General features: G+C 34.5%; 1 protein-coding gene across 1 annotated transcript in view; it reads left to right on the forward strand.

Annotated features, from left to right (window-relative positions):
* The window catches only part of LOC132439843 (cGMP-dependent protein kinase 1), a 1,104,652-nt gene that overhangs the window by 86,606 nt on the left and 1,005,660 nt on the right, over positions 1-12,386 (forward strand). The gene's annotated exons all lie outside the window — the stretch shown is intronic.

A 12,386-nucleotide genomic window follows, 5' to 3' on the forward strand; every position in this document is an offset into this window, starting at 1 on the left:
TTGAAATTTATGATGGCATGTTTTCCTTTTGGAGGAAGAAAGAAGCCATGAAGAAATCATGACTGAATTAGCGGAGAAGAAAGTGAGTTCAGAAATGTCTGTAACAGAAGGCGGTTGGCGTAGAAAAATCACAGTCGATTTATCTGATGGCAGTTCGTGTTTTACCCAGAACATTCATGGCAGAGTCCTATAACTGTCAAGTTTCTAGGTCATTCAGAGGAGGGGTGTATTTGGGCAAGTCAATCAACTTCACTGAGTTTCACCCGGCTTATAAAAAAGAAGATACTATTTCTTTCTGGCAGTGGTTTTCAACTGGTGATGATTCTGTTCCCCAGGGACATTTGGCAATGTCTGGAGACATCTGGTTGTTGCAATGTGAGTGAGTGTGGAAGTGGGGGGAGTCTCCTAGCATCTATTAGGTAAAGACCAGGGGTGCTACTCAACAGGGCAGCGACCCACAGCAAAGAATTACCTGTCCTTAGTGCCTGTGCTGAAAAACTTGCTTTCTAACTTCTTTGTAGGATTGTTATGAAGTTAGTATGGAATAAGTTGTGTGGATGTGTAATGTACAGTATAAAGCATTGTAGAGTAGCAATCAGTTTTATTCATATACGTAGCTGATTCACTTTGTTATACAGCAGAAACTGACACACCATCGGAAAGCAATTATACTCCAATAAAGATGTTAAAAAGTAAATAAATAAGAAGAAAAGATCAGTATTAATATTTCCATTAAATACTTGACATTATGTAAGAAGTGTTCTTTCTACACTAATTTTTCTTTGTGTCTTTTTTGACATATATCAGGCACCTGATATTTAAGTATTAATTTCTGTCATTTTTATTTCTTTATAGTTTTCAGCTTTTGTGTCAGTGTTATAAAGTTTTCCTCAAGCCAGAAGGACATAAATGTTCGGCTAGGCTTTCTTCCAACAAAAACAAAATACAATAAACAAAAACACAAACAATATACACTTGATAGAGAATTGCAGGGAAAGGAGGTGAAATTATAGGGCAAGGGTATATGTGGAAGGATGAGAGAAATGGACGAAATATACAGAGGCCAAGTGGAGGATATAAATGTAGAGGCAAAATGTTAAGAACTATTAACAATTAGAAACCAAGTTTAAAGTATTTATGAGATTATAACATATCAATAGTTTCATATTATTTGATTATGTATTTTATTGGCAGGTATGTTTTTAAGAACACAGCTATTGTATAAAGCAGGGTGTACTTCACTTCAGCGATTTTCAAATGTTCGTTATTGATATTCCATTCAAGAAATGAGTATTTTGAAAACCTGTATGTTGCAGTTTTCCTCGTATATTTTTTCTAAAAAATTCTTTTTATTCGCGCCATTTGTGTTTTCTAAGACTAACTGCAACTTTACTAGCTATATTAGAAGAAGCTTGGAAATCGTAGTTAATATTTATTGAGTTTTTAGAATTCAGTGTCCAACATATAGAGCATGCTTTTTCTAAACAGTTTCCATGTATAAAATTTATTTAATTCTCAAAGTAATCCCGTGAGGTTAGGGGCTAATGTTTATTATCCCCTTTTATAGACAAGAAGACTGAGGCCCAACTGGTTTAGAGTTAGGAGTGAACCCAAGTAATCTGGATTCAGAACCCAAGCTCTTAACTATAGGGCTATGTATTAGTGAGGGTTCTCCAGAGAAAAAGAGCCAATAGGGTGTGTGTGTGTTTGTGTATCCGGGTACTGAGAGAGAGGTTTATTTTAAGGAATTGGCTTCCGTGATTGTGGAAGCTGGCAAGTCCAAAACCCTCAGGGTAAGGCCAGCAGGCTGGAGACGCAGGGAAAGGTTGATGCAACAGCTCAAGTCTGAAAGCCAACTGCTGGCGGAATTCACCTTCCTCAGGGGAGGTCAGTCTTTTTTCTGTTAAGGCCTTCAACTGATCGGATGAGGTCTACCGACATTAAGAAAGTAATCTGCTTTAACTCAAAGACTAATGATTTAAACGTTAATTCCATCTAAAAAAATACCTTCACAGAAATGTCTAGTGTAATGTTTGACCAAATATCTGGATGTCATGGGTTTGCAAGTTGACCTGGAAAATTAACCATCACAGGTCCATTCCTTGTCAACTTGGCACCCATATACATCTCCTTAAACCATACTCAGCCTCCAAGTAAAGACAGTAACAGGGTCATACTTCTGCCTAACATGACATAATGATCCTGTGTACAATGAAAACAAACAAACCCTTTTCCCAGAAAAGGATGCAAAGCCCGTGGGTAGTGTTTACTCTTCTCCTTAATACCTCATAAATCAAATACTATGATGTGAAGTTAACAATACTTAAATACTATGATATAAAGTCAATACATCTTATGTTATATGATAAGGACTTATAAGAGAGAAGGAAACAAAGATTTTATGCACACATGCACTCACTCATACATACAAACACATTTGTAACAAAATAAAGAAGAAATACCTGTGGCAGATGTCCCTAAGTAAAGGTAAATATACTAATTTTTTCCCCATTGCATCAAGCTAATTTTAATATATTTTATTTATCTTCTTTTTACTGCTAGATTGACTAAATAGCAAGTCATCTTAATTATGCTTTTAAAAACAGGGTACCAGTATTCAAAGTCACAGATTTTGCTATGATGCTGTTGTTTGCTTCAGTTAAACTCACTAAATGACCATGATCTTATAACCTGATGCTGATCTGTCCCCAAGCCGTAATTCTAATCAGTTCCATGTAAGTTTGGCTGATTTTATGCTAATATTCTCATGTCAAAATAATTTTTAAAAACCCATCATTTAAATTTTTATAAGTTTTAATTGAGGAAATGTTTTATTGCTTAGTTTTTTATCAACATATTTAATCTTCTCAAAATTTAGATAGCACCCTTCTTGATATAGACGGATTCTTTTTCATCTGTGAACATTATTAATATTTATAGAGTATACCCTAGCAACAGTGGATGAATAGGCTATAGAGGATCTTTCACAAACTTGCATATTATCAAAACGTTCAGAAAAACACCCAGGAGTTAACATGAAAAATCAGTCCAATTTTTCCTGTCTCTCTTCAGTTAAATGAAGTTTTCTTCATAAAATACTTGTTTAACCTGTGTCCTTAATGATTTTTGTTTTAGCTTGGGCAGTGTCCCAAGTATTACTGCATACCTAAATGCCAAATTTTCTCATCGTTTTAACAAAGGAGAATGGTCGTATGTTAAGACTTTACTAATTAGGATGACTGGGGAAAAATCATCTGGAGGTAGTGTAAATATATCATGTATTTTCAAGCAAAATGAGTTGTATGACTTTCAGTTATTTACAGTTACTGGCTAGTGGAAGTTTCTAGTTTTGATCAGAATTGTTTTGGTATTAGTTACTTAAGGCAGCAGTGGATCAAGTTGCTAAGGCTTGATTTATATTTTAATTATGTTTTCAAATATATAAATGACTCTTACAAAATACTTGAATACAGCTTATTTTCTTAAACCAATAGATATTGGCCTTAATTATGATGTAATACCTGTTAATATCTTTACATTCTTGCCCTCTTTTTTTTTCCATAAACATAAACGTCTGCCTACTGTCATCCAAAAGAAATTCTCATTTAGTGATTGAGAATTGGATATGTAAATCAAACACCTTCTTTAGGAATCTAATATTTTTGTAGTGAAAAATGTCTAGTTTATACCCATTGAAGTGGTTGATTTGCTTAGAGATATCATAGTTCCTGTGATCTTTCATTGTGGAAGCAGACAGATTATATTTTGTTTTCTGAAAATGGCAAGTACCTGTTTAGTGTTCTTTGATTATTGGCTATTTTAAGTTAAACTTTTAAGTGAAACCATCATGTTGCTGTTTTTCACAAGGTGCTTGTTAATGATAACGACTTTTATTAAGTCCTTATATATGGTCTCATATCCATCCCTCTCCTCTTATTAGTTCCTTCTTTCTTTCTGCAAGCATAACTGTGATTTGGTTTAATCTTTTTCTGTCTACCATCAATAGCACTGATTTTGTTTTCTTCGCAGTTTTTTAAAAATACTTTCATAAGAAGGAACAATTCTTTCAACTCATCACACAAGTGATTTTTTAAATAGGCCTTTTGTACACTAATTCTAAGGGATCTGTGATTATTCGCATCATCTCTCAAGGTTCTGTTGTTATTGCACTGAGGTTTCCCTTTTGTCTTCTGAAGACTGGTCATCTGCTTCCCTTTCCAGCGAGTCGGTTGATACCAGGTCTGCTTGTTGAGCTGATGTCCAACACTATTCTTCAACATGGATAATGGACCATGCTGGCCACCCACCATCAACAGTAAACTTATACAACTTCACACTGCAAGTTCTCTCCCACCCCCATCCCATCCCCTGAAACATTTTTACTGTTTTTATGATTAAATAACATACGAAAGCTGACATTCAAAGAGGAATTTTTATGTAAAATTGAACACTAATGAAGAGCTTCACCATGTCAGTTGGCATTCAAAACACTACCTGAGAGTATGAGGGAGTTGAATGCATTTTCATATGAATTAGTTCAGTAAATTTAACATGAGAAACAGACCATTTTATGCTCCAAAATCAGGTGTTGCCTTTTGGCCTTTTGAGTTTTTCATGTTCATCTGAAAGCTATGGTTAGAATAGTTAAAATATCAATGCACTTAAAGTTATTTTTGCAGTCCTTTTACAGGACCAAGCTTATCATGTTAATGATAAAGAACAAGCTGATGTGCTGTGTTAAAAATAAGACAACAGGCCCTGAATGCATCCACTTATGCTAAGCCCCATGTCACCAAATTGAGACTCAGTTATAGTTTTGGCTCTCCCAGAAATGGAATCTTAAACCAGTCAATCAGGAGTCACCTAATTAGCAGTAGTTAGGTAATCTGCCTGGTAGGCCCCTGACATCCCCTAAAAGGAAATTGACCTTGGCATAACCAATCCACTTTTTTGTCTAATATCACTTCCTCGTTCCTGCTCCCTTCTGCCTATAAAAGCCTTTTATTTTGTACAGCTCTTTAGGACTTCTTTCATATTTACTTGATTGAATACTGCCCAATTCATGAACCATTAATTAAAACCAGTAAGATCTTTAAAATTTACTCAGTTGAATTTTGTTTTTTAACAACTGCTTATATAAAACCAAAATATCTATTTGGAGAAAATTTATAAGCAAAGGGAATCTGGAAGTTTTAAATGTGAATATTAAAATGTATTTTAGTTATGGAGTTAATGGCAAGGACAGGGAACTGAGACAGTTAGATGCCCCATGGGGTATCATGTTTATTTTGGGGTGCCAACCTTTCAAAAAGACTTGAATATACTTGAGTGAGTGCAGGAAGCATAACATTTATTTTTAGCAAGTTGCCATATCATGTACAGATGAAAGGTTCAGGAGGAGAGAATAACTGTTTTTAAAAGCTGAAAACACTCTCACATGAAAAGGGAGTTGGTCTTCATGAATCTAGATGACCAAAGAAAATGCAAGTTATAGGGAAGCTTACATTGGGTCTGCTTGAGAATCAATATTCTGCTAATTAATACGTTCTAGAAGTGATGAAGCAACCTGATGTCATGGCAAGAACCCCATCTCAGGAGGCACTCTAGCAGTGACTACATAGCATCTGCTTGGATAAAGTTTGTGTGGGTGGAGGGGGGTGGTTCCCTGTGGCTGAATTGAACACATCTCCTAATCCCTTTCCCAAGCTCCAAGATTCTGAGTTTGTGTTTTCTCTGAACAAGTACCTTACAAGTTAGCTTATGAGAGCCCCGCCCTCCAAAAGTTTCTTCTTAAAAACCCACCCCTGGATACAATGTGCATGTTTACTTTGGAATGTTTTTGTATTTCATATTATATAAATCTAGTAATACTGCCTGTATTCTTCTGCTACTTCACTTTTTTTTCAATATTAGCTCCCACTATTTTATACCCAATTTCTTTATCCTTTCTGCTATTGATTATACTTGGATTGTTTCCAGTTATGTTGCTCCTGATTACTAATGAGGTTGAGCATCTTTTCATGTGTTTATATGCAGTTTGTGTTCTATGAAGTGTCTGTTGGAGTCTTCTGCCCATTTTTTTGTTGGTTGGTTGACTTTACATATTTTGGAGTTTAATCCTTGTCAATTACATGCATTGCAAATATTTTTCTCCCATCTATATAGCTTGTAGTTTTACTACTTTGTGAGTATCTTCTGAGGAACAGAAGTTACTAATTTTAATGTAGTCGAATATATCAGTCTTCTTCTTGGTCTGTGCTTTTTGTATCTCTGTAAGAAATCCTGGAAGGCAGTGTTTCTCATGCCCACATATGTGTGGATGAGTATGTGTGTGTCCGTGAAGGCATGTGTGTAGTAGGTTAGGCAGGTGAGGTATTATCTTTAAGGACTATATCCACATTTGTAATCTAAAGGAGTGTTGTCTCTTTCAAAGCAGGAAGCTGGAAAGGCAGTACATTTTAGCTTCTGTGTCCTTTTTTTCCAACATATTTAAAGAATTCTGTATAAGTTGTCCTTAGGGGACAGTAAATATGTTTTTGAATATGCTTGATGATAGCGATTTCCTTTCCCTGTGAGGGTAGATTTTACATTTGGAAATAATCACAAGCCGTTTAGTGACAGATTTGATGAATAGGGGTAAGTGATTAATATTTTTTTTGGCTAAAGTTTCTAAGGGTGTATGTGTATGTACCACTATAAAGTAATGACATTTTTTGTATAATTCAAGAAAAATTAAAGAAGTTTGATCAAGAACATCATTATCCAAAAATGACATATTTTGAAGGATAGTATTCTTAATATTGATTTGGATACTGAAGTCCTTGTTTGATTTTGTAAAATAAGCCTTATCACGTTGTGGTTATACTAATGTATAGTTCTCCATTTTCTTTCTAAATTATTAATGGTGAAAAAGAAAGTGAAGAGTGTAGCTTTTCTTACTTTTGAAGACTCCTGTAAGCCAAAATAATTAAAACTTGCTATGCTTATTTTTTTGAGATGATAGTTGAAAAGCCATCAATTTTTTTCAAAAAAATTAATCTGAAATTGGTACAACAGATCATGGATTATGTTAAAAAGGTACAACTATCTTTTCTTCTTCACAACAGTTACGGGATTTACTTCTGTGCTGACTCATTTTGCTAAAATATCACTATATCCATTCTTCAATTTTGAGAGAATGGCAAATTTGAAAGTTTAAAAATATATTTTTGATGAAAATGAAAACCAAAATCAGCATAGCTGAAAAAATGAAAAGAAAATGTGGATTAGTACCTTCTTGACAATTGTGTAAGAACACATTGATTTCTTGCTAATGAGGTGAAATTTACTTCAGCCATCCTTTCATGGAACTGTTGAGAAGTTTGCATGCTCAACAATAAACAGGATTCTAAAATTGTTGAGGGCTCATTTTAAGAACTCACAGATGTATTTCTTCAGGGACTTTAACAAGATTTTCAGTGATTTTTGTGGGGGGGCTAGATAGACTAATGCTTTTAATATCCATCCCTCTAATGAAAAATCCTTGAATGGTTAGTAATCGTTTTGGCACACTCTCAAAGGGCAGGGAAGATGGGCGCTACTTCCCAGCACAGTGAAACTGCCTGATGTGACTACCATGGCAACAGTCCACCCACCCCCACTCCAGGAAAGATTGAAATGGGTCTCTGAAGTCCTTCTTGGAATTCTCCCATGACTCCGCATTTGAGGAACGCAGCCTGTAATTGCACATACTTTATCTGAATTTAACTACTGTACCTTTGGAAGGTTGCGTTCTGAGTCTGATCTTTATGTTTTGATATTTATATTTAGATTTATATAATGATCTTTATATTTTATATTTAGGCCCTTCCATAAACTCCTTTCTGATGAAAATGAAAATATTTTTGTACCAAAGCTCCTGCAGAAGTGCCCAGATTTAGAATCATGATAGATGACTTAAAATGGTATTAAAATCAATTCCTGAGAATCCACATTTCATACATATTTAAAGTATCAAGGACTTGTTACTGAGTATATTTACATTAATGATTTATTTAATACCATTTTTTTGCCTAATTTGCCCAACTTTACCAAATTAAGTAGCTTTCTTTGTATCCAAAACTATCTTATAGTTATTCATAAGAATATATTTGAGCTAATGCTTTTAAACCCAAACATTTACTTTTTATTTGCTCTTTGCAATCTTGTGTAACTTAACTGGAAGAGTTAAGTTATTCTGTACACTTTTCAATATCAAAGCAAGTTACTCTGTTAATTTATCAATAGCAAAGCCATATTAGAAAAAGCATCTAGTGAAGGTGGCCAAACTCTTATGAAAGGTGGTTTTCCATTTCACAAATACACAATGGTGTATTTTCAGAGAGAAACCAAAATTTTTCATAAAATCGTAATTAATAGTCAGTGTTTAAAATTTTCTTTCAAAATCGAGTATGCTTCTTTAAAAGATCATTTATTCCCTACTGGTAAAACGAAGAGAGTGAGTGAGCATTTATTCCCAGTAGAACTTAGTTAATAGCCTATTGTAATAACTTTCATTAAAAGCCATTCACATACTCATCAATTTTTTTCATTTTTATGACTATAAGAACATAATTCAGTGTTACATTTTATATTTGGCTCATGTTTATAGACCATCATTTTACATTACTCTTTTATTAAATTGCATTTCATAATGGTTTAGAATAGTTAATACCTTCAGCATATTCTTAAGTTAGATCTATGCTTTCTCCGATGGTTCATTCAATAATGGTACATGCCGTCAAATTAAAGCCATATTTAAAAGATTTCTGGTGCAAAGATTTGTATTGACTCACCCTGTTGGAAATACACACATATTTGTACTTTGTGCCCATGTACATGTACATGAGTTTACATGAAGTTATCCATTCTCAGAGTTCGGCTTATCTTCCAGGAGATGATGGGGTGGTGGTAGTATCATATATAGGATTCTATAAATGGTTAAAATCAAATTTACAAGAAAAGCAGAAGATTAATGATAAGTATTGATGATAAGGCTCTCATGTGATTTAAAATTAGTCTGCAAAGAAAAAGCACTTGGTTTGTAGGTTTTTGAGCACCATTGTGCAGACCATTCTCTTCAAAGCAAATTAAGGTGACTTGTACAGAAAGTTTTGAAATTTCATTTAATCCTATGAATTTGAATTTTTATATAAGTTTATCAGTTGTAAAGGTCAAAGGCATATGAAATAGGAAAAATGTTTCAGCAGATTTTTCTTTGTGTTGAGAATTAGGTTACATATATACATAGCAGGCATTGCTGAACTACCATACTTTCTCTCCCTCCATATGGTGTGTTTCTACAAAAGTAGAAAGGGTGTTATAGATAAAGCAGAGCTTGGATTTAACTGAATGTAGTTCATGAATATATGAAATTCTTTGTATTTCCCTCAACAATTGAGAATAGCAAAGAAAGTTTTCAATGAAGTTCTTCAATAGTTTCCTTACTATGATTTACTAATTCATTTATTTGATTATTCATTTCTCAATTTCGATTCCTAAAAACTACCTCCTCGATGCTGACTATATCTCAGTGGGCACTGAGGATGTAATAGTGAACAAGACATACACGGCCCCTTCTCTTCTAGAGTTTCCATCCTGGTGATGGTAATAGGGGAAAAGGACAAAGAAAAAGCATGGAGGCAAGCAAATACATTCAGACAGTGATCAGTGCTATGAATACATTAGATACAACAGGATGATGTAAGAGAGAATCATGAAGGTGGGTGTCGTAATGATTGGGTGGCTCAGGGAAGGTTTCGCTGCAAGGGGAACATTTGAGTTGAAACCTGAATGACAAGAAGGAGCCAGACGCAAAAGTGTGGATACAGGATTCCAGATGAGGTCAGACAATGGCAAGTAGTAAAGCTACAAGGTGGGGAAATGTTAGAGACAGAAAGACGGCAATGGCATGAGTTAAGGTTGGAAAGGTTGGCAGAGGCAAGGTCACATGTGGTACCCAATAAGTAGTTGATTTTTTATTCCAAGAGATTTAGGGGTTTAGGTTGAGATGGGACCTGGTTTGATTTATGTTTAATAGGTAAAAAAAAAAAATGGATGGCACTAATAATCAGAGGTTGGAAAACATGTGTTGTAAAGTGGTGGGAGCAACAGGGATACCATTTGGGGGGCTATAGCAGTAATCTAAGCAAACTATGATGTTGGCTTGGGCTTGGATGGCAGTGTGGGAGATGCGGGAAGTGTGGTATATTCTGCAGCTCACAGTTGTGATATGGGTGAGAAAGAAAGAGAAATTAGGAATGACTTTTAGGTTTTTGATTTAAATAGTTGGGTAATGGTGGTGCCATTTTCCAAGATGGGAAAAAGTGAGAGGTGTTCGTGTTTAAGAAAGTAAATCAAGAATTCTGTTATGACAAGGTGAAGTCAAGGTGCCTATTAGGCATCCCACTGGAGATTTCAAGTTGATGACAGTGGATACACGTCTGAAAGCTCAGTTAAGAGGTCAGATTGTGGCGGTACAAGATAACTAAACCAAGCATAGGAGGAAGATTGACGAAAGTAGTTCTCTTATAATTATAGTTGTTTTACATGCCGCAGGTTAAGTAGGTAAATCATAGATACAAACGTTCATAAATATTTTAAAATTATCCATGAAAAGTCCTCACAGAAAACTGAAAATTTCTTCCTACTTTGTGCAGACTAGTATCCTTAAGGCAAAGTGTAGTCTGTGGACCCTTTTAGGGGCTCCTTGAGGTCAAACCTATTTTCATAATAACATGAGCATGTTATTTGTCTTCTGTCTCATTCTCTCATGAGTGTACAGTAGAGTTTTGTAGAAGCCACATGATATGTGAGATATAGCAGCAGGTTGAATACAGAAGCAGAAAGTGCAGCTGTCTTCTATTGAGCCAGACATCAATTAGATTTCCAAACAGTATAAAACAGTGGGATGGTTCCTATTAAATTTTTTGTTTTTAAAATGTAGTTAATTTTATTTAAAACTATATTTTAACATGTAATAAGTTTATTACTTTCAAGAGAGTGACTATTTACAAAAATTCTCAGTTTTAAGGTTTAATGGAATAAATATCGATAAATGCAGCCCATTTAAGCAAAAGCTTTTTGAGGTTTTCAGTAATTTTTCATAATGCAAAGAGGTTTTGAGGATAAAAGTTTGAGAACCACTGCCTTAAGCTATATGACCTGAAGACAAATATGACCAATTGGATGTTTGTTTCAGAAAACAATCGAGGATTAGTTTAAGGTTCAAAATATCAGATATCAACTCCCCAGCCTTCAAATAGCACAGAAATAGGACCATGTTACAAAACAAATGGTTTTTTAAATAAAGTCTTGGTTCATTAGAAACAAAATTTTCTGTAAGGGCTGGCATTTAAATCTAGAGCAAATAGCCAATACGTATCAACAGTGGGTGAGTAAGTTCCATTGAAGTGCTTATTATCCTGTTAATTACATTCCATTTCACAGTTTTGAAAGGTATTCTTGAGGCATTTTGTAGGTTCTGTTTGCACACCTTCTAACGTTTAAGATTTGGGAATCGAATTGAGTTCCCCAGTGATTATCCTGATTTAGTGTAATAGGATACTGATTTTTTTTTTTTTTTGTAATTAGACTTTAAATATAGTTCTAAAGGAATAAAAGAATCAAAATTTTTTAATCCAATCAGCATTTTTGGAGAAGAAAGTGGCTTTACCCTGTGCTTATTTCTCACTTAAAAACATCCTTGAAGATGCAACATTTTGTATTCTGAAGGCTCAGAACAACTCGTCTGGTACCTTAAATGCTTTCAGATTTAAAAAGAGAGTGCATTATTTTACATGTGGTCCCAGTGTAATACTCTCAATGCACAGGTAAAACTAAACTGTCAGCTTATTGCTTGGTTATCTCTTTTAAAATACTCGTTGCTAAGTAAATGTTTGAAATCTCTACTTATTTCTCTTGTGATACATTTTGCAAAGAGCTTTTTCATTTGCTAGTGCATTTGCTTGTTTTTGATATCTCACCACCAAGCATTTTCTTGGGATGAGTTAAAAAAAGATGCTGCTTTCATTTATTGTTCTTGGAAAGACAATGTTCTTCTTTCTACTCCGCAAAGCAGCTTTTATGAGACAAGTAACATTGGGAGATGAAAGACTTATTCCAACTGTGAACACACATGACATTATATTGTGATGAGAAATTAATTTTAATATTTGTTCTTTATGCAAGTTATAGTTCAGTGTTTTATACAACAGTACATTTTGTTTCCTGTTCTCACAAAGCACAGACTATTCTTGGCATAACCAGATGACTGAAGTAGGTTTCTGTCTCTTGTGCTTTATGTTATAAGCTTTGGCCATTTGGTCTCAGTTGTCTTGTAGAGAAATGACCACTGGACTAAAAGCTAT

This window comes from Delphinus delphis, chromosome 16 (assembly GCF_949987515.2).
Source record: "Delphinus delphis chromosome 16, mDelDel1.2, whole genome shotgun sequence".
Classification (NCBI taxonomy): Eukaryota; Metazoa; Chordata; class Mammalia; order Artiodactyla; family Delphinidae; genus Delphinus; species Delphinus delphis.